Source organism: Carya illinoinensis, chromosome 9 (genome assembly GCF_018687715.1).
Source record: "Carya illinoinensis cultivar Pawnee chromosome 9, C.illinoinensisPawnee_v1, whole genome shotgun sequence".
NCBI classification, from domain to species: Eukaryota; Viridiplantae; Streptophyta; class Magnoliopsida; order Fagales; family Juglandaceae; genus Carya; species Carya illinoinensis.
Genome location: NC_056760.1, coordinates 31,525,480 through 31,549,088, shown reverse-complemented (window position 1 = coordinate 31,549,088; position 23,609 = coordinate 31,525,480). Strand labels below are relative to the sequence as shown.

At 36.9% G+C, this 23,609-nt stretch overlaps 2 non-coding genes across 2 annotated transcripts; both read right to left on the bottom strand.

Annotated features, from left to right (window-relative positions):
• Positions 1–3,118: 3,118 nt before the first annotated feature.
• Positions 3,119–3,222, bottom strand: LOC122277876. Its single transcript, XR_006229185.1, has one exon. It is a non-coding gene; the product is annotated as a small nucleolar RNA R71 (small nucleolar RNA).
• A 20,279-nt stretch (positions 3,223–23,501) lies between these two features.
• Positions 23,502–23,609, bottom strand: LOC122277875. The gene has a single exon (XR_006229184.1). It is a non-coding gene; the product is annotated as a small nucleolar RNA R71 (small nucleolar RNA).

Sequence of the window (23,609 nt, the reverse complement as noted above, 5' to 3'; positions counted from 1 at the left end):
TTGGGTTCACATGCGCAAAGAAAGATTCCCAGTTCATCGGAGGACTAAGTTGCATCCTCGAGGAGATGGATGATTGAGCTGAAATATTGCATGTTTTAGCTATTTAAAACCAATGTATTTTAAATTCTTCGTGATACTATTATTGGTTTTAGATGAAAAAATGATTAATAAGCATAAATACGAGTTGTGATTTTTAATTGATTGATATCATGTTTATGCTTAATTATGATTTAATGAGACAATATTTCCTCACATATATAGTCTGTTTTTTATAATTTATTTTTTTTTTTAGTGTTATTTCTTTCTTCTTATTTTCAGTTTAAATAAATTTCAAAAGAGATCCGGTTGGAACTTATGATCAAAAATGCATACTAATTGAGAGGAAGCTTGGCAACTGAAAAAGAAGACACAAAAAATGAAGAATCAATGGTTATTTTCTCCCTTTGATCATTCAAGATGCATGTGACTCATGGTTGAACAAAACTCACGGAGGCTTGAAATTTTGGTGGTACAACATTAAAGTCATACAAAGAGTTGACATGTGCTGAAAAAAGGAAGGAAGTGAGGTGCCTTAGTGTTGTGCTGGAAAGTAAAGAGAAAGCAACCAGTGGGTGTTTGTATTTTTTTTGTAGCCGATCGGTGCATGAGCTTGGAGCTAGTGAGACGTGTAGAATGAGGGACCAGTTGGTGTGTATATTCGGTGCATGACTTGCTGGAGTTGTGCTGGAATGATGGACCGACTGGTGGGTGCAAAGATTGTGTATATTCGATGCATGATTTGCTGAAATTGTGCTGGTGCATGATCTGCTAAAATTGTGCTAGAAAGAGGGACCGGTGGGTGCAAAAGTTGAAAGAAGAAAGGCTTTGGAATAAAATGATAGGAGAGTGGATGAGTGTGTATGAATTTTCAACAAAGTTAGTGGAAGAGAAAGGGGATTAAAGATGGAAATTCATTGAATAAAGAAAAGGGAGTATAAAGCAATGGATGAAGGAGAGGGGAACGTGGAACCGGAATTGAGGAAATTGATTGATTCTTCAAGAGGTAGCTAGTGGAGTAGTTGGCTGGGATTAATTATTCAATGCATGAATTGAGAGGGACCAACCGGTGGGTGCAAGATTAGAGAAAACAACCAATTAAATAATTCTTCAAGAGGCAAGTGGATGTTTCGGCTATTGATTTTTCTGCTATAAATTGAGGTTGGTTGAGGAGTTAAGAGGACATGAGGAGAGAGAAGTGGGGGAAGAGACAAGGAGAGAGGGAAGAAAGGAGTTGAAAGCAATTGGTGGGTGTAGAGTGAAAGGGATAGGTGGGGAGTTGAGAGAATTGAAGAGAGGGAGACGGCTGGAAATATTTTTCTCTTGAAAGTGTGTAGGCCGGCTGGAGTAATTTAATTGGTTGGGGTTTATCTTGGTTGAGAGTAGAGGGACATAGAGAGGGAAGTAGAGTATTGAGTGGAGAGAGTTTGGAATTAATATGGAGAATCCGTGAGTTGAATTTTCTAGGAGGAAGCCGGAATGATTTTAATTTCTTTCAGCTTCATGTTTGTCATGTACGAAGAAAAAAAAAAGGGATTGAGTGGAGGGAGTTTTCATCCATTGATTTCATTCTTATTTTCTACAATTCAATTTCTAGTTCTAATTTATTCCTGTATCAGCTGGATTTTCAGATTTTGTTGTTTCTAAGTTATTTCCTAATCTTTCTTGTATTTTATTTTAGTTATTTAATGAAGGATATTTATGTGATTTCTATAGTGTTTGTAATGAATATGTTTGGCTAAATTTTCATACTAAGGTTAGAGGTGAAGTTTAATGATTTAAATATTGTTTCCGAATCCACGTAAAATCTGTTTTGCGAGTTTGATTGATTGAAAGATTTTATTTGGATAATTAGATTATCTACATACTCGTCTTGATTCATTGTGATTTCCGAATACAGTGAATGCTTGAGGAATCCCTGTGATATTCAAATAGATTTGTAAATGTTTTAATCATCAATCGTTCACGCTCAATCATAAGCGTCTGTTTTTCTCAATCTTAAATGCTAAATCTACCAATTAAACAGAATCATTATTCTAGTTTAATTGAAGTAAATCAACCTTAGTCTTCTTCCATTCATTTTATCATTCTAGTTCCATTCATTTTATCAATCTTCATTTGATTGCACGTTCCTTTTCGTAATTTTGTTTCATTGTCTGACTTTATTTTATTTATCACAAAAGTCAATCCCTGTGGATTCGATCCTGTAAGATACTACAACACCTGTATACTTGCAGGTAAAACTGCACTAGATTTTTGATTCATTAATTTGAGTTGAAGTTTAGTCGCAACAAGTTTTTGGCGCCGTTGTCGGGGATTGCAACGTGTGATAATTTTTTTATTTTATTTTAGAAATCTTTTGATAATTGTTTTTTTTATATTCTTTTTGCAGGTACGATTTTTTTTTACGGAAAAAATCAGAGCATGTAACATTGCTTCCTAATTCACACCGTTTGGTAATCTCTTTTCAAAAAATTTTTTTTTTTCTTTTACTTTATTGCTTGTTTTGCATTTTATTTTATTTTATTTTATTTTTATGTTCAATCCTCTATGATGAATGATCTCGTGGCAACGTGATCAAACGGGTAGATTGAGAAGAGAGGAAATCATTTTAAGTAAATTGGTTGATACTTTGTCAAGTGATTCTAAAAATTCTCAATCTAATACCATGGCTGACGATAGTAGTGTTCATGACGATGAAGAGGCACAAAATAATCCGCCAATGAGAACTTTGTGTGAATATTTGCAGCCTACAAGGACAAGTACTCCATCATGTATGATTTTTCCTACGAATATGGGAAATTTTGATTTAAAACCAGGAGTAATCCAATTACTTCCCAAGTTTCATGGCTTAGATGCAGAAAGCCCTTATTTGCATTTAAAGGAATTTGAAGAGGTTTGTGCAACTTTACAAACTCAAACTATCAATGATGATGTGGTTAGATTAAAGTTGTTTCCTTTTTCTCTAAAAGAAAAAGCTAAAAATTGGTTGAACTCCTTGAGACCAAGATCTATTGGCACCTGGCAAGAAATGCAAAGAGAATTTTTAAAAAAGTTTTTTCCTACTCATAGGACCAACACTCTTCGCAGAAATATTATGAATTTTTCTCAAAAGGAAAATGAAACATTTTTTCAGTGTTGGGAACGTTTTAAAGAATTGTTGCTAACTTGCCCACATCATGGTTATGAGACTTGGCGCACAATTAGTTTTTTCTATGAAGGTTTAACATCTCAAATGCGTCAATTTGTAGAAATGATGTGTAACGGCGATTTTTTAAATAAAGATCCTGATGACGCTTGGGACTATTTTGACCAGTTAGCTGAAAATGCCCAATCTTGGGATAACACAGATCGTTCTAATCGGTCAAATAAGCTCAAACTCAGTGCCATGTCTCAAGAAGGTATGTATGTTCTTAAAGGAAATGATGATGTAAATGCTAGGATAGCAAGTCTGACAAGAAAAGTCGAAGCCATGGAACTTAGGAAGGTAAACTCGGCTAAGGCCATTGAAAAGGAAGAAGAAAATTGTGGCATTTGTGAGATTAGTGGACACCTAACTCAGGATTGTCCAACAATCCCTGCTTTTAAAGAGGTGTTGCACGAACAAGCAAATGCCATGAATTCTTATCGGAGACCATTTTCTTCCCCATATTCGGAAACATATAATCCTGGATGGAGAAATCATCCCAATTTTAGTTGGAGGAATGAGTCCAATATAAATCAAAATCCTCAAGGGCCATCTTCTTCTACTCCTTATGTGCCTCCACATAAGAAAACCCTTGAGGAGACATTACAGACTTTTATGCAGGGGCAAGCCAATATCAACACTCAGACAATGCAGGCCATTACTGAGATGAGAAGTTCTATCAGCGACTTGACCTCTGCATTACATGCTCAAGAAAAGGGTAAGTTTCCTGCTCAACCTCAGCCAAATCCAAAAGGTAAATTTGAGGTAAGAAATTCAAATCCCTCTGATTCAAAATTTGAACATGCCAAGTCCATCACCACTCTACGCAGTGGAAAAATAATTGATAAGAGTATTTCAACAACGAAAGTTGATGAGACCAACAACTCTTTAAATTCCAAGAGTGATGGTGAACTTGAGAAGGTTGAATTGGATGTGCCTGTAAAAGCCCCAATACCTGCTCCATTTCCCCAAAGATTGCAACATTCTCACAAATTGGTTCAAAATGCTGATATTCTTGAAATTTTTAAACAAGTAAAAATCAACATTCCTTTGTTGGATGCAATCAAACAGATTCCTTCGTATGCTAAATTTTTGAAAGATTTGTGCACAGTAAAGCGTATGATGAAGGTGCAGAAGAAGGCTTTCCTCACTGAGCAGGTAAGCGCCATCCTTCAGAACAATTCTCCACCAAAGTACAAGACCCTGGTTGTCCAACAATTTCCTGTATTATTGGAAATTTTAAAATTGAAAAAGCTTTACTTGACCTCGGAGTTAGTGTTAACCTCCTACCTTACTCGATATATGAGCAGTTGGGTCTTGGTGAACTTAAACCCACCAAGGTAACACTCCAACTTGCTGACCGTTCAATTAAAATATCGAGAGGGATAGTTGAGGATGTGCTAGTTCAAGTAGGAAAATTTTATTTTCCAGTGGATTTCATTGTTTTGGACACGGAACCTGTCTTTGATGTTTGCACTTAAATTCCTATAATTTTGGGAAGGCCATTCCTTGCAACCTCAAATGCTTTAATAAATTGTAGGAGTGGTGTGATGGTAATTTCTTTTGGCAACATGACTTTGGAGTTGAATATTTTCAATATTTGTAAACAACCTGGTGATGATGATGATGTGCAGGAAGTGAATCAGATCCAAACTCTTGTTCAAAATAAATTTGATTTGTCAAGTTTTTCTGACCCTCTTGAGGCTTGTTTGGTTCATGGTATAAACTTTGATGATGATTCTGTGCTTGCATCTCTGAATTTTTTGCTAGAATCTACTCCTATAATGGACACTGATAAATGGAGAACACGTTTTGAGGAATTACCACCTCACGATGTCGTGTCTCTCCCCTCAAGTGTGCAAACACCAAAACTCGACTTGAAACCTCTACCTGCTGATCTCAAATATGCATTTTTAGGCCAAGCAGAGACATTACCAGTGGTCGTTTCATCAAGACTGGATGAAATTCAGGAGAAAAAATTAATTGGTGTTCTCATTGAACACAAAGCGGCAATAGGATGGACCATAGCTGATATCAAAGGTATTAGTCCTTTGATTTGTACCCACAGGATTTATCTAGAGGACAATTCTAAACCCTCTAGAGAAATGCAGCGTAGACTGAACCCCAACATGAAAGAAGTTGTCAAAGCAGAGGTGTTAAAACTTCTGGATGTAGGAATCATTTACCCTATTTCTGACAGCAAATGGGTTAGTCCCACGCAGGTGGTACCCAAGAAATCTGGTGTGACTATAGTTAATAATGGTAACAATGAATTGATCCCAACTAGAGTTACTACTGGTTGGCGTATGTGCATTGACTACAGAAAACTGAATTCTGTCACCAGAAAGGATCATTTTCCCCTACCATTCATGGATCAAATCATTGAACGTGTAGCGGGCCATAAGTTCTATTGCTTCCTAGATGGTTATTCTGGGTATAACCAAATTGAAATTGCTCCTGAAGATCAAGAAAAGACCACTTTTACATGTCCATTTGGTACCTTTGCATATCGAAGGATGCCATTCGGACTTTGTAATGCTCCTGCTACTTTTCAACGATGCATGATGAGCATATTCAGTGACATGGTAGAGCGTTTCGTTGAAATATTCATGGATGATTTTTCTATTTTTGGTGATTCATTTGATGAATGTTTGACTCATTTGGAAAAAGTGCTGATTAGATGCAAAGAAAAGAATTTGATTTTAAACTGGGAGAAGTGTCATTTTATGGTTACTCAAGGGATTGTTCTTGGTCACATTGTTTCTTCTCAAGGATTTGAGGTAGACAAGGCCAAAATTGAATTAATTTCTAAATTGCCCATCCCAAAGAACATCAGGGATATCAGATCTTTTCTAGGTCATGCAGGTTTTTACAGGAGGTTCATTAAGGGCTTCAGCACAATTTCTAGACCTTTGTGCAATTTATTGTCAAAGGAAAATTCTTTTGTGTGGACTGATGATTGTGAGTTAGCTTTTACAAAGCTAAAAGGTATGTTGATTTCAGCCCCAATTATGCAATCACCTGATTGGAATTTACCATTTGAGATTATGTGTGATGCTAGTGATTATGCTGTTGGAGCTGTGTTGGGCCAACGTAGGGACAAAAAGCCTTGTGTTATTTATTATGCAAGTAGAACTTTAAACAGTGCTCAAATGAATTATTCAACAACTGAAAAAGAGCTACTTGCAGTAATATTTGCACTTGACAAATTTCGCTCTTATTTGATTGGATCTCAAATTTTCATCTTTACTGATCATGTTGCGTTAAAGTACCTTTTAGCGAAAAAAGATGCAAAGCCCAGGTTACTTAGATGGATCCTTTTGCTGCAAGAATTTGATTTGATAATCAAAGATAAAAAAGGAGTTGAGAATGTTGTTGCTGATCATCTGTCTAGACTTGTTCTTTCAGATTCCATAGAGACAGTTCCTATTAAAGACACATTTCCAGATGAGCAACTCTTTGGTATATCTCAAGTGCCATGGTACGCTGACATTGCTAATTTTCTTGTTACAGGTGAAATTCCTCACATTTGGACTCAACAAGATAAGAGGAAATTTTTTGTGGAGGTAAGAAAATTCTTTTGGGATGGTCCATATCTGTTTAAATATTGCCCAGATCAGATAATTAGACGATGTGTTCCCAATAACGAATTTCAAAGTGTGATATCTTTTTGTCACTCTGGGGCATGTGGTGGCCATTTTTCTGGAAAGAAAACTGCTTTTAAAATTTTGCAATGTGGCTTCTATTGGCCTACCATTTTCAAAGACACCCATGAATTTTGTAAAACCTGTGAGCGTTGTCAAAAGTTGGGAGGGATTACCCGCCGGAATATGATGCCATTAAATCCAATCTTGGTTGTTGAAATATTTGATTGTTGGGGCATTGATTTCATGGGACCCTTCCCAGTTTCTTTTGGCAATGTCTACATTTTGGTAGCTGTGGATTATGTGTCCAAATGGATTGAGGTTGTTCCATGCAAAAACAATGACCACAAAGTGGTACTGAAATTTCTGAAAGAAAATATTTTATCAAGGTTTGGAACACCTCGAGCCATTATCAGTGATGGGGGTAAGTATTTTTGCAATAAGCCTTTCGAGGCCTTAATGCGAAAATATGGTATTATCCATAAGGTTGCTACCCCTTATCATCCACAGACAAGTGGCCAAGTTGAGGTATCTAATCAGGAGATCAAAAAAATTTTGGAAAAGACAGTTAACCCAAGCCGCAAAGATTGGTCTTTACGACTAACTGACGCACTTTGGGCATACCGTACTGCTTTTAAAACCCCGATTGGTATGTCCCCATATCGACTCATTTTTGGAAAGGCATGTCACTTACCTGTGGAATTGGAACACAAAGCTTATTGGGCAATCAAGAAATTTAATTTTGATTTGGATAAAGCTTGTTCTCTTCGTAAGTTTCAGCTTAATGAGTTAGAGGAAATCAGGAATGAAGCTTACGAAAATTCTCGTATTGCCAAGGAGAGAATGAAAATTTTTCATGACAAAAATATTTTTCAAAAATCTTTTGAGCCTTCACAAAAAGTTTTGTTGTATAATTCAAGGCTCCATTTGTTTCCTGGCAAACTTCGATCCCGATGGATTGGTCCCTTTGTTGTAAAAACTGTTTATCCTTTTGGGACCATTGAGATAGAAAATCCAGAGAATGGTAATGTTTTTAAGGTTAATGGACAAAGGTTGAAACCATTTTTGGATGATTTTACTCCAGAGGTTGAGTCCACTACTCTGGAGGATCCTGCGTATCAGAATTAATTTTTGATTCCTCATTGTATATACCGTATGTGTTTGTTTTGTTTTGTTTTTTTTCTTTTGTTTTCTTTTGTGTTTTTAACTTTGACAGAAATCTACTCCTTGTGTGCACTCGAGTATCTCAGGTGAATTCTTTCCTCTCTGTTTAATCATTTTCATCTCAATATGTTCTGCAGTGTTTATCTTGCTCCAATTCATACCTGTATAGCATACATCATCGAATATTCAATTGCTGAACATTGAGGACAATGTCACATTTAGTTGGGGGAGGGTTTTCTGTTAAAAATGTGTTAAAAAAAAAAAAATTGTGAGGTGCATTGAAACATAAATGATTAACACACTTCTAGCATGTTTGTGAAATTTGAGTATTTTGGTGAAGTATTTGAGCGGAATTATTTTGTTAAGATTTATTTTCAACCTTAAACATAGAACATGACTTATGATGCATCATATTTTGTTGAAGAGTGACTTGAAACACCGGGATGCGATATTTACAAAAATGAGAATTAATATGATTTATATAGAATGAAGGGCAAGTTTTGAAAGAACATTTTGCACATGCTTACACTTTGAGTGTTCCTCATTAATGTTCATTGATTTAACACTGGAGAAGTAAACTGCAGGACTACCGAGCCATGCCAAAAAAAAAAACAAAAAAAAAAGAAAAAAAAAAGGATTTGAAAAGATTAGAATATAAAAAATATAAAAAAAAGGAATAAAGGCGACTTAGTGAACTTTCCTAAGTAGAAAGGGTTAGAAACAGTTACCCAAGACTTTGGGGGTTGAGTGTCCAACCTTTAAAAACAGAGCTGGTGTGAAAACTGCTAGTCCCTTGGGCTTTGAGGTAGTTAGAATCAGCAATGATTAATCTTAAGATTGAAAAATCCTATGATAAATCATGTTTATTAGTGAGGAACATACAGAGGTTTAGCCACACACACATATCCAAGTTCTAAGACATTTGCCCCAATTCTATGTGAACAATTGTTGAAACTTTCCTTGTAAATATAACTCCTGGTGTTGAATAGTCACAAATCAATTTTTTGTGAGAATTCAGAATTATGTTGGATTGTTTTTGTTTGAATTTCGAGCTTTATGAAATTTTCATCTCAATTAATTTTTCACTATTTTGCTCAAGGATTAGCAAAAAGCTAGTTGGGGGGTGTGATTGAGCTGAAATATTGCATGTTTTAGCTATTTAAAACCAATGTATTTTAAATTCTTCGTGATACTATTATTGGTTTTAGATGAAAAAATGATTAATAAACATAAATACGAGTTGTGATTTTTAATTGATTGATATCATGTTTATGCTTAATTATGATTTAATGAGACAATATTTCCTCACATATATAGTCTGTTTTTGATAATTTAATTTTTTTTGAGTGTTATTTCTTTCTTCTTATTTTCAGTTTAAATAAAATTCAAAAGAGATCCGGTTGGAACTTATGATCAAAAATGCATACTAATTGAGAGGAAGCTTGGCAACTGAAAAAGAAGACACAAAAAATGAAGAATCAATGGTTATTTTCTCCCTTTGATCATTCAAGATGCATGTGACTCATGGTTGAACAAAACTCACGGAGGCTTGAAATTTTGGTGGTGCAACATTAAAGTCATACAAAGAGTTGACATGTGCTGAAAAAAGGAAGGTAGTGAGGTGCCTTAGTGTTGTGCTGGAAAGTAAAGAGAAAGCAACCAGTGGGTGTTTGTATTTTTTTTGCAGCCGATCGGTGCATGAGCTTGGAGCTGGTGAGACGTGTAGAATGAGGGACCAGTTGGTGTGTATATTCGGTGCATGACTTGCTGGAGTTGTGCTGGAATGATGGACCGACTGGTGGGTGCAAAGATTGTGTATATTCGGTGCATGATTTGCTGAAATTGTGCTGGTGCATGATCTGCTGAAATTGTGCTGGAAAGAGGGACCGGTGGGTGCAAAAGTTGAAAGAAGAAAGGCTGTGGAATAAAATGATAGGAGAGTGGATGAGTGTGTATGAATTTTCAACAAAGTTAGTGGAAGAGAAAGGGGATTAAAGATGGAAATTCATTGAATAAAGAAAAGGGAGTATAAAGCAATGGATGAAGGAGAGGGGAACGATGAACCGGAATTGAGGAAAATTGATTGATTCTTCAAGAGGCAGCTAGTGGAGTAGTTGGCTGGGATTAATTATTCAATGCATGAATTGAGAGGGACCAACCGGTGGGTGCAAGATTAGAGAAAACAACCAATTAAATAATTCTTCAAGAGGCAAGTGGATGTTTCGGCTATTGATTTTTCTGCTATAAATTGAGGTTGGTTAAGGAGTTAAGAGGACATGAGGAGAGAGAAGTGGGGGAAGAGACAAGGAGAGAGGGAAGAAAGGAGTTGAAAGCAATTGGTGGGTGTAGAGTGAAAGGGATAGGTGGGGAGTTGAGAGAATTGAAGAGAGGGAGACAGCTGGAAATATTTTTCTCTTGAAAGTGTGTAGGCCGGCTGGAGTAATTTAATTGGTTGGGGTTTATCTTGGTTGAGAGTAGAGGGACATAGAGAGGGAAGTAGAGTATTGAGTGGAGAGAGTTTGGAATTAATATGGAGAATCCGTGAGTTGAATTTTCTGGGAGGAAGCCGGAATGATTTTAATTTCTTTCAGCTTCATGTTTGTCATGTACGAAGAAAAAAAAAAGGGATTGAGTGGAGGGAGTTTTCATCCATTGATTTCATTCTTATTTTCTACAATTCAATTTCTGGTTCTAATTTATTCCTCTGTATCAGTTGGATTTTCAGATTTTGTTGTTTCTAAGTTATTTCCTAATCTTTCTTGTATTTTATTTTAGTTATTTAATGAAGGATATTTATGTGATTTCTATAGTGTTTGTAATGAATATGTTTGGCTAAATTTTCATACTAAGGTTAGAGGTGAAGTTTAATGATTTAAATATTGTTTCCGAATCCACCTAAAATCTATTTTGTGAGTTTGATTGATTGAAAGATTTTATTTGGATAATTAGATTATCTACATACTCGTCTTGATTCATTGTGATTTCCGAATACAGTGAATGCTTGAGGAATCCCTGTGATATTCAAATAGATTTGTAAATGTTTTAATCATCAATCGTTCACGCTCAATCATAAGCGTCTGTTTTTCTCAATCTTAAATGCTAAATCTACCAATTAAACAGAATCATTATTCTAGTTTAATTGAAGTAAATCGATCGGAAACAATATCATAAATTATTAGACGGATCCTCGAAACCTTAGTCTTCTTCCATTCATTTTATCATTCTAGTTCCATTCATTTTATCAATCTTCATTTGATTGCACGTTCCTTTTCGTAATTTTGTTTCATTGTCTGAATTTATTTTATTTATCACAAAAGTCAATCCCTGTGGATTCGATCCTGTAAGATACTACAACACTTGTATACTTGCAGGTAAAACTGCACTAGATTTTTGATTCATTAATTTGAGTTGAAGTTTAGTCGCAACAATGGACCTTTCCAAACCCTTGAGAAAATTAATGACAATGCCTATAAAGTGGACCTCCCAGGTGAGTATAATGTGTCTGCTACCTTCAATGTTTCTAATCTTTCTCCTTTTGATGTAGGTGAAGATTCGAGGTCGAATCCTTTTGAGGAGAGGGGGAATGATGGGAACCAAGGCAAGCCTACTCTTAAAGATCCTTTGCAAGTTCCAGATGGGCCAATTACAAGATCGAGAGCCAAGAAGATCAAGGAAGAAATGCAAGGATCAGTACAAACCACTTGGGAAGAAGCTAGCAAGAGCCCAACACTCAAGATGGGATTGAAAGAAGAAGAACTAGTGATGGGAACCAAGGCAAACCTACTCTTAAAGATCCTTTGCAAGTTCCAGATGGGCCAATTACAAGATCGAGAGCCAAGAAGATCAAGAAAGCAATGCAAGGATTAGTACAAACCACTTGGGAAGAAGCTAGCAAGAACCCAATACTCAAGATGGGCTTGAAAGAAGAAGAACCAGCTTTGATCCACTTGATCCAAGTTGTGGAAGACTTGACTTAGAAATATGGCCTTTAGATATTAAGATTTTCAATTTGTTTAAAGGATTTTTATTATTAGTTTTGAATAAGTGGGCTTGAGAATGCTTAACCCACATATGTCTTACTTATTTGAAATAGGGTTTAGAAGTACTGTAGCATGACTCTGTTCACGCTACAGTACTCGCGGCTACTATTCACCAAGGGCATTTTTGAGAGAAAGGGTCTCAAACTTTAGTCTAGGGTTTTATCATGTTTTGGGGAGGGTATTTAAAGGATGTAGCAGCCATTTCAAAGCAGAGATTATTTTATTTCGAATTTTAATTGTGAGTGAGTTTTCTCCTCTTGTTCTTAATTGAACTCTTGAACTTATCAAAGGTAAATCACAACCTTTGTGGCGTTCCTCCTCGTAATTTGGGTTCTTGAGACAAGATTTCAACGGGTCTAGATTTTGATATAATCTAGGTTCTTGAAACGAGTTCTCAACGGGTCTAAATTCTCCATCCATAGACTTGAGTTTGGCGTTCTTGAGTAAGTTTTCAAATTGATTGTGGGTTCAAGGGATTATCTTCCTGCGGGTTCATATCAATCTCTAAGGCTCGTTCCACCTTGGGGCCCATCAAGAATGGTTCAGGAAATTCTTCGATCCATCCCATGATTAAAGATTTATGCTACCGACTTCTCACATAGAGATATTGGGTTCCCCCCACACAGGGATCTAGAGGCATGTATTGAAAATAGTTAACACATTCAAACATCAGAACATTGGAAATCAGTGCATAAATATAGGCGCGCACATTGATTGAAATATTTATTCATGGTTGTAGAATGGGGAAGAGAAGTTACAAAGATAATTTAATGACTCTTGCTCACAACATTTACCCCACATTACCCAGAAATGTCTTAGAAGCTAACCTGCATTCCTACGTCAAAAGTTCTTTCATTACCTCTCTGCTCTTTGGTGAATAAAGTTATTTTCTAAAGCAGTTGACTTCATGAGTTCTTTGGTGGATAAAGTCTCAAAAGTGAGATCTCATCCCACATCTAGGTCTTTTAAATAGAGTGGGATTGCCATGTGTCTTTTCTGACTCTAGATATGTGGTAAGAAATTTCTTTAATCATCCTCTATCATATTGCAGAATGATAGAGACAGACGGCCAAGCATGATCCTCATGTTTGGTCCTCTGACCTTTCTCAAAAGAGGGTCTTGGTCGTGGTATGAGTCATGCTACTACGTTCAAATAGAATGACACATCAAGCCTTCACCTCTCATTGCTGAACCACTATGGATGTGACTCTTTAGATGAAATGAGGCTTCTGTGTCCTGTTCTGCCAATTTTTTTAGCATTTTTGGCTACTTCCAAAAAGCTCCCTCACTTACCCATTCTCTTCTCACTGCCACTCACCTTGGTGGATAACTCTTTGTATTATTAGAGTTACAGGCTTCCATGGCTCCTTGTTTGATGTAAACCCACGGGAAGAGAATCCCTTGAACCCACAATCAATTCGAAAACTCACCCAAGAAAGCCAAAATCAAGTCAATGGATGGAGAATCTAGACCGGATGAGAACTCATTTCAAGAATCTAGAACCGTTGAAGAACCCATCTCAAGAACTCGGATTACAAGGAGGAACGTCACAAAGGTTGTGATTTACCTTTGATAAGTTCAAACATTCAATGAAGAACAAGAGGAGATAAACTCAACTCACAATGAATAAAATTCATCAATTTCATAAACTTTCATATATTGTCTAAAATGAGGCAACAAGATGTATTTAAACTAAACCCTCACAAAACCCTAGCCTAAAATAAAACCAATCCTTCACAAAAATAGTCCTGAGTGAATAGTGGGTGCTACAATTCCGTGATCAATACCGTGCTATAGTAACTCCTTGAAACCCTAGTTTAACAAAAATAGTAATTTTCCCAACATGCCCTTCTCATAATAAATATAATTATTTCAAACAAATAAAATAATCTCTTTTAATGAAATTAATAAGGCCAAGGCCTTCAATAACAATAGGTCCAAGTCGTGTCTTCCATAGCGTATCACATGGATGAAAACTGGATCTTTTTTTCTCAAGCTCATCTTGAATGTTGGGCTCTTGCTAGACTCGACCTGGATCTTCTTCTCTCAAGCCCATCTTGAATATTGGGCTCTTGCTAGACTCGACCCCAGTAGATTGCACCAATCCTTGCATTGCTTCATTGCTCTTCTTAGCTCTTGATTTTGTAATTGATCCTTAAGACTTGGTCCGCCTTGGGGCCCATAATTGTTCTTGCCTTCTTGATAAGTGGCCTTTTTGTCCTCTCCTTTAATGAAATGGCACAGTAATCCCCACTTCTCTCCAGGACACATCAGCTTAGCGCTTGCGAGGTGCTTGTTTGCCCATGTGCTGGACTGGCTAAAGTTTGAAGTGTCTGCTGCTAATTCCTTAGACCATCGGAGTATTTCTCAGCTTTTCCTCCCACTCAACTCCAAAAATGGTTTGTCCCCTTTCATGCCAAGAAGTTCCTCAAATCCTTCCCACCTTATAAGGGATTTCATCCTCAAAATTCAATATAGCTCTCCCTTGCCTAGTCCTGTCAGGGGAAGCGAGTTCAAATAGGGGACCCGTTGGTGCCTATGGTCACCTTCGACTACAAATGAGGCTTTCCCTCAATTGCGTTAGTGTGCTGACCTTCGTCATTGGAGGTCAAGACATAGGATGGCTCCTCATCTCTCCTCTGTCTTTCTTCTTCAATGTTGTTCGCCAGTTGTGGTCTCTTGTATCCTATCGTCCAGGCTAGGTTTGGTTTGTACCAAAGTTTAAATCGTAAATAGGTTCAACACTTATTATTCACCCAAATATAAATATGTCACTTTATTTCCAAAAAAACACATAAACCATCCATTTGTACCTTATATCAAAATATGAAGAATTGAGCATAAATGGTCCCTGCACAAAATAATATAACTCTGAAAAATAATACAGTTACTAACAATGAAGACATGCTTTGGTATCTATTGCTCGGGTGGGATTGATCCTTCTTCCTCGAGTAACTTTCCTATGTTCACCTCTGCATCAAATTCTACTAATCAGATTAATGAAACCTTAGCTAGATTAAACAACAATGACAAGACTGCTAATAAGAGACAATGTAATTCCCATCACATTAAATCTTATCACATAAATCTCATTACATAAATTCTCACACAAAGATATAGATGCCAAGTCGGGGAAATCACTTCATCGTTTGGCTTGGGCAATGACTCACACCCAACCAGCATGCAAGTTAATTCGATTGTTTCAAATAATACAATACATAGAGATATATATGTTGCACTGGGGAACGTCTACCCGACCAACCAACTCAAAGACCCCACACATGATACACTAAGGGCATTCTCCTTCCCATCTATTAAGTGAGGCCATTACGAAAATGTTTCACCCTAATCATCACAAGACATTCTCCTTCCCATATGACATTAGTGGCAGTATGTCGTAGGAATGGCTCAGGGAATCCTCAACTCATCCATGATGATTGACAGATGGTAAGACTCACACAAGCTAGCACCCACAATCACCACATCACTAATCTAAGCCATTCAAATGTCAAGATCTTAAAATCACAAAGTAAAAATATAACTAAATATAATGAAAGAAAATGTTTATTATTTCAGGAATAGAAAGGGGAAATGTTATAGAATATGTAATGCAAAACCCATTACATATGTACTACATTTACCACACATTACCCAACTTTGGCTTAGAAGGTAACCAACCTCATAGTAATAGAAATGCTATAGTGGTGTTGATGCTGCCCCTTCTGAAGCTTCTCATTTCCTTTAAAGATTTCAACTCCAAAAGGACTTGTACACATAGTATCTCAAACGTGACATTTTGACTTTTACCTTAAGCCATTTATTGGGTGGTATCGTTAAGTGCCCATCTGAACATTGATGTGCTTGAATATGAGCCATTCTCAGTCATCCATATGCAGGATGATAGAGATAGACTGAGGGGACAAGACACACACATCTCTACGGCTTGCCTTGTTTCAAATCCATAGTCCTTTCCCAGTACAAGCCTTCAATGTGGCATTGGGCCATACTTATGGGTAGAAAATACAGTCTACAAAGTCATAGCCTCTACCAGCAAACGTGCTCCAGATGTAACCTTTCAAATGCAATGTGGGCTTCGACATATAAAAAGGCTACCCTCTAAGCATTTCCATGTTATCTCGGAAAGCTGATACATTTCCCTTGAATGTCTGCCTCAATTTTGTCCTTGATCGTTGCTCGCCTTAGGCTCATAGCTCTCCCTTCATTTGAGCTACCAACCTCTTCAGCTCCTTTTTCTAGCCAATGTTTGCTTGCCTGACACAAGATGAAAAGTCCTTTGTTATACCCTGTGCTGAAATGTTTCTACCAAACGTTCTATATGGTGCCACTTGTCCTTTTGTTGGACTAATTGCACTCTACAGACCTCTCATTCTCATTTTTCATCAAACCAATGAGGGAAGATCATCATTGCCTTCACTTGCCAAGGAATTAAGGCTCATTTTTAGCCTTCCCTTTGCCTTCGAAAGGTGGTATGTCATTTTTTACTAGCACGATCCTCATGATACTTGAGTTTTATTCATAGGGTGACTCCTCGCCATGTATAAATATATATGTTCACTAATTTACTTATATGAAATTTTGTGTGACAACCTAGACTTAGCCAAGTCCTCTCCTATTACTTTCATTACATTTAGTCTTGGGCCACTTAGTTATTTGTCTAATTTTTGGTATGTAGAGAACATGGGAAGCAATAAGGGCTTTGCCCATCTTAGAGAAGAGGAACCCAAGCCCACTAAGGGCCTTGGGCTTAGGGAAAAACCGAATTAGCGTTTTGCTATGGGAGGCGTCTATTTGGAAGAAAAAAAGCTTTCAGCTTTCCCTACAATTTCCATCATTGGGAACCTAGGGAAGAAGCACCTTGGTCAGTACATTAATGACACTTGGCAAACATGCTTGAAGGTTATAGAAGAAGCTAAGGAGATGGGAAATGATAGAGGGTTCGGAACACACCTAGGGCACACACCCATCTTACCCACCCATATGCCACATGTCTTACATGCACATCTCACCTCTAGATACATTCAACCTGGATGCAAAATGGATGAGGAAATGAGAGGACAAAGGGGTTTCAGTAACCCTAATAGATTGCACACGCTTTCCATAAGATTTTGGTGAGTTCCAAGGAGTTGTGCATGCCAACCATGGAAAGATCACCTACTTTTTACACTTGTCAACACACAAGAAGAGGTGTGGGACTTTTTAGAAGAGACGGATCATGGGTAATAGGAAGGGATGCCTAGAACCAAAACAACTCCTAGTCCCTAGATGCCTTGGCCAATGTCACCACCACACACAATCACCCTTTTTCCTTTGCCACTTGTCATGCATTGAGAGTTTCTAGAAGGAGAGTCACATAGGAGATGCCAAGAGTCACCTACACAAGTTCCCAAGAGGCCTTAGGATTTCAGCCAAGGAGCTTCACACCTACCTAGGGAAGAGCAACCAACACTTAGCCAAGTGTCACACATGCACATGGGTTAGGACTTTCTAGAAGGAGGAAGCATATGGGAAAAGGAAAGACGCATTGGAAAAGGGAAGGACTATATGGGGAACCCGCTAAGTACATTAGGGTTTCAAATTAGGGCAAGATATTGTGCCATGTGTCACTCATGCATAAGGGCTTGTGACATTTGCAAAAATAGGGTAATGACAAAGAGAGGAAGGGAAATTTTGGCCAAGGCAAAATGCTTTGTGCCACATGGTATCCATGCTTTTGTGTTATTGGGTGATGGTGCGCAACATCATAGGGTTTCAAAAATTATGCAAAAGGGGATTCTAAAAATCCCTATCCCTAGCATCCCTAGCAACAAATGGACACTTGGCACTCATGCAAAGTGTTCTTAGGTTTCTAAAGAGAGCAATTATGGGGTAGGTGAAGAGGATTTCAAATTTCCAAGGACCCATACTACATGGCAAGATAATTCTTTTCAAGAACACTTTTTAGATTTGTGTACCCTATATCCTAGCCTAGTGTGCTACCCACCATCACCCAATAACACACAAGCATACATCATCTAACACTACACCACTTGTCTCACATGCATCAGCTAGGGTACCAGTTGTCCCACATGCATCAGCTAGCGTGCCACTTATCTCACATGCATCAGCTAGTGTGCCACTTGTCTCACATGCATAAGCTAGTACACCACTTGTCCAACATGCACCAACTAAAGACCTACCATACGCCACTTGTCCAACATGCAATAGTCAAAATCTAAGACCATCCACTTGGTAATAAAGCTAAAGCAAGAAGAAATAGATTTTGGGTTATTTTTAGTATAAACACACCCATTTATCTTTTGATTTAAGGGTTTACACAAAAATCACTCACTCCTCTCTTCTTCTCCTCTCTATTCAGTCACACACCCAAGGGTTCTGCTACACCACATTTGAATCAAGAGCATAACAGGCAACAATGGTGAAAACCAAGAGCTATTGGTTAGAATAGTGCAAACTGAGCCTCCTCTTCAAGATTTTCGACTTGGTGAGTAGTCTTCCTCTATATATTTTTCTTAATAGATGTTAGAGCGTGATGTTAGTGTTCTAGTGGAAACTTTTCCTAAATGAAAGAAGTCGATTTATTGTGTATTTGATGTATATGAGTTTGGTAACAACAATGCATTTGTTAGCTGTGTTTAAGCTTGACAAAAGTTAAATTTTTATCACTTCCATGGTGAATATAGATCTTGTATAAGCTTGGGACGAAGTTGTTGGTTGGATGAAAGGTTCTTGCAAGAAATTCGAGGTATTAGAGTTTATAATGTCATCTAAAGTCAATAATGCATGTTATGGTTAGTATATTGATGATTGAATATTGATTTGAGGTTGATCCCCTAATGATCAGATTTTTATGGATAATGCGATGCTAAAGGACTTAGAATAGGCTTGGAAATAATTTTCTTGGTTCTAATCTATGAGGAAATCAAGATGTAAGGATTTCATATGTTCAAAACTATTAAAATGCATGTCTTGGGTTTTGTCTCTAATGGTATGTTGGTTTATGTGAACTCGATATCCTAGGAAGTGATCTTGATCATGACAATGTTTAAAAAAGCTTTAGACGCTTTGATGTTTCAAGAATCACAAGTATAAAGGAAGCAAGATACCTTAAATAAAGTCCCAATTTTTAAGGTTTGATGACCAAACATGTGTTGTACAATGTTCTCTCTTAGATTTGGTCACATGTCGCATGAATCAAAAGGATGAACACACTTTGGAATTCTATCCTAGAGTTAGATCGAGTACTTAATTTTGAATTAGGTAATTTCAAGTATGACATTAGGCCAAGTGCAGTGAATGATTTTAGATCAGAGGTTTCTTCCAATGAAGTATTTTCTGTAGTAAGATAATGGAGGAAACATATTTTGAGGTTGGAAAGGGGTATAGAGTGGATTCTAGAAGAAGTTGTTAAGCTTGGAGAAATTTGGGATTTGAAGGCAATGTTGAAGGTTTAGAACTTAATGTTCTATGTTTTAGAGTCAATTTTTTTTTGGGGGGGGGGGGGGGGGGGGAGGGGGGGTTTAAATGAAACTCTTGCTAGATTTTATAAGTTTAGAGTTTTATAAGTTTATGTTTCAATTGAGAATCTCTCTCTAATGTTAGTACACTTTTATTTCAGCCCATGAAGATTGTATACTCTTTGTAAGCAAGGAAAAGTTTGTAGATAGACCTTCAACTTACTCTTGGATACTATGTATATATGACATGTGATTTTGAATTGTTTGTTATTTGATTTGGATGACATTTCTTGTCATGTTATGTATTTGGTTTCATCTAAATATATGTTGCCATATTACTTGTTGAATATTATCATGATGTTTGCTATTCGATTATACCATGGAAATATTTTGTAATGATATATCTACTGTTAGGATCAACATATTTCTGTTGTTATGTTGGTTAATGATGCATTACAAAATATGTTGGAAGTTCCAAGTTCACAATATTGTTGAATAATCATGTATGTATGTTTCAATCATGCATAGTATTTGATGATGTGAAATTACTTTACTCTTATTTAAATGTGAAATTCATGTTCTAATATTTTCAAACCAAAACGCGGGATGTATATTTTTTGCATAAGATTACCTGGTTTATGACTTACATGAGTCTTGATGATGGGCCCCAAGGAGGACCAAGTCTTAAGGATAAATTACATCGAGAGTTAAGAAGAGCAAAGAAGCAATGCAAGGATTGGTGCAATCTACTGGGGTCGAGTCTAGCAAGAGCCCAATATTCAATATGGGCTTGAGAGAAAAAGATCTAGTTTTCATCCACGTGATACGCTATGGAAGACACGACTTGGGCCTATTGTTATTGAAGGCTATGAACTTATTTATTTCATTAAAATGGCTTATTTTATTAGTCATATGAATTAATCTAGAATAATTGGGTTTGGAGCATGTTCAGCCCACACGTCTTATTTCTAATGAACTAGGGTTTTTAGGAAGACCTTGTATTTTGGCCAAGGGTTTATTTGAAAAGTTATTAGTTTATTTGAACTAGGGTTTTAGAAGTTACTGTAGTGCAACACTGTTCACGCTACAGTACTTGCAGCACTATTCACTAATGTTTTTAGGGATTGTTTATTTAAACCAGTTTTAGCCTCATTTGAGCAGGTTAGACAATATTGAATTTTCATTGTGAGTTGAGTTTACTCCTGTGATAACCGCTCCTTCTTTCTTCTTCTTTATTTATGAGCCTTGATTTACGTGCTGAGCTTTAGTCCACGTGTCGAGATTCGTTCTATGTGCCGAGCTTCGACCTACGTGCTATACTTCGATGGTGTGTTCCGAAAGTTATCCAGCAGATTTCAAAGTAAGATAGATATTTTAAAACTTATGGATATTTTAAATATTATGGAAATATCTATAGAAGATATTTCCAGTATTATTAGATAAGCTTGTTTTTAAGGTAACACAATTAGAATATTTTAATATTTAAACACTGATTTGAAAATGTGTAAGTGTTTTAATCCCAGTCCACCTCCGGCCTGATCCTCCCCCACCTGCGACCACTACCTCACTAGTGGTGAGCTATATCAGTAGCCACCTCTCTCTCTCTTTATCCCTCCAAGCAAATGGGTTTTACACCCATTTTCTCCTTTTTGAGCCACCATATACGGCTAAAACGGCCATCAAGCACCACCAATGGTTTCACCACATCATGGGCTTCCTCCCCATGTCCTTCTTTTCCTCTAACTCTCTCTCTCTTTCTCTGATGGGTCTCCACAACCATATGTTCGGTTGCAACGCCGTGCACCACCATACATGGCTACCCACGGTGTTTCACCACCACCATCTTGTTCCTCTCATCACCATGACATTCTCCAACAAATTTCAAGTCCAGAGGAGCTATGTACAGCTCTTACTCTCCCTCACTCTCTGATGAGTGTGCGAAAGTGCACTCTATATACCCTATTATTGGACTAAAATGCTAAAATGTGAATAGAAATCATAGGAATTAATGTGTATTCTTAAATTGAATTTCTATTTACGTTGGGATACTCCTAAGCAGTTTTTTTATGTCTAATTTCAGAGTTTATAAAAGAGCAAGTCAAGCCCAGTCAAATTCAGAGGACATTCATGGGGTTTGAGAGCAATTTGGAAGAAAAGAAAAAGAAAAAAATCACAAAATGAAACCACAAGAAGTCCAAGTCTGAAATTCACTAGGAGACAGTCTGGACATATTTTAGTGTTTTGATCGTATCGTTTTACTCATATATTGGATTGATGCGATTCTTGATGCATTGGAAAGATATCTTAAAGGGCTATAACTTTGTCTCTAATAAAGATTTCCAAATTCGAACTCCTGAAGGCTTTACGTGGCTGCCAAGATAAGTCCTAAAATTTAGGCGATTTTTTTATGCGGAAATCAAGAGGACATTAGGGTTTCTTTCTTACCCTATATAAGCATATCATTAGCACGAAATGGAGAAGAGGAAGAGGCACAAGAGGCAGATCTAAAGAGATGAGAAAATCACTTCCATGGCCACCGTTCGCTTCAGTTTTCTCGGGAGATTTTTGTTGTCCAGTATATTTATGGGTAACTAAATTCTCTAGTAGGGTTAGGGATGAACTTGCACATTAGATGGTATTTCTAATTTATTCTTAATTCATGTATTTGATTTTCAATTTCTAAAACTCTTTTGTTTTATCATTCTTAATTCATCTTTGATGTTTTCTTCTCTAAATAATCATAGAATTTATTCTGTTTATGGATTCAGTCATGCTTTTTCTATTGAATGGATTAGTTCTTTGATTATGTTTGGATCAATTATTTATCTATATTAATTTAGTTTTTTGCTGCAATATCGCTTCCTGAGTATATTGTCGTCATTGGATTTTATCAATAGGGGTAGTAATTCATGTTTTTTAAAAGTGGTGAATGTTTTTTCAAAGGGTTACATTTGATTTAAGTCTAGTTTATAAATCTATACCTTCCGATTGGGAATTGCGGGAATTGAGTTCCTAATTGAGTTATCCAATGAATTAAGAATAATTAAAAGACCAAATTTGTGCAAGGGATTCCCGACGCTCTACTGTTTGTTAAATTTGAGTACTTTTTCTGTTAATCACTTTGCTTCACTTGAATTTACATTTAAAATTAATCTTTGTTCTCTATTACTTATTTAATATTTTTTCTTTAGTTTCTTTGTTCCTCTTGCTATTCTTTTAATTTGTCTCCCTGTGGAATCGACACCCCAAAGATGTGCTACAACTACCGCGTTATTCTTTGGGCGTAATCAAATTTTGGCGCCGTTGCCGGGGAGACGGTAGAAGAATTGTGAGATAGTTTTTCTTTTCAACAGTTTGTAAAGGCGGTAACTTCGTTCCCTATTTTAGCTTGCTGCATTTTTTTTTTATTTTCTTTTTCTTTTTGTAGTTTTTTTTTTTTTAGTGTTGGGTTTTTCTCTACCTTGCATGCACAGGTATAGAGACGCCTTGGGTCGGTTTGCTTGTAGACCTGTGTTAGAGTCAGAGTTTAATTTTTCTGATCATTTGTTTGATAATTCTTCTAATTCTGAGAAAATGAGTGAACACGAAGATCAACCCACTAGGACCCTTCAGGATTACCTCTCCACCCTACACGCACAGCCACACCATCATGCATCATGTTTCCAGCTAATATTCGCCAATTGGATTTTAAAACAGGGATGATACAGTTACTCCCTACTTTTCATGGCTTGGAAAATGAAAATCCATATGTGCACATTAGGGAGTTTGAGGAAGTAGTTGCAACTTTTTATAGTCAAAATGCAACTGATGACATTATGAGACTTAAGTTCTTTCCTTTCTCTTTGAAGGATAGAGCTAAGAGTTGGCTATACTCTTTGAGACCACGATCTATTGGGTCATGGAATGAGATGACTCAGGTCTTCTTTAATAAATACTTTCCCCAACATAAGACCAATGCTTTAAAAAGGCAAATCTCCACATTTGTACAAAAGGACAGTGAGACTTTGTATCAGTCTTGGGAGAGATTTAAGGAGCTATTGAGTATGTGTCCTCACCATGGGTA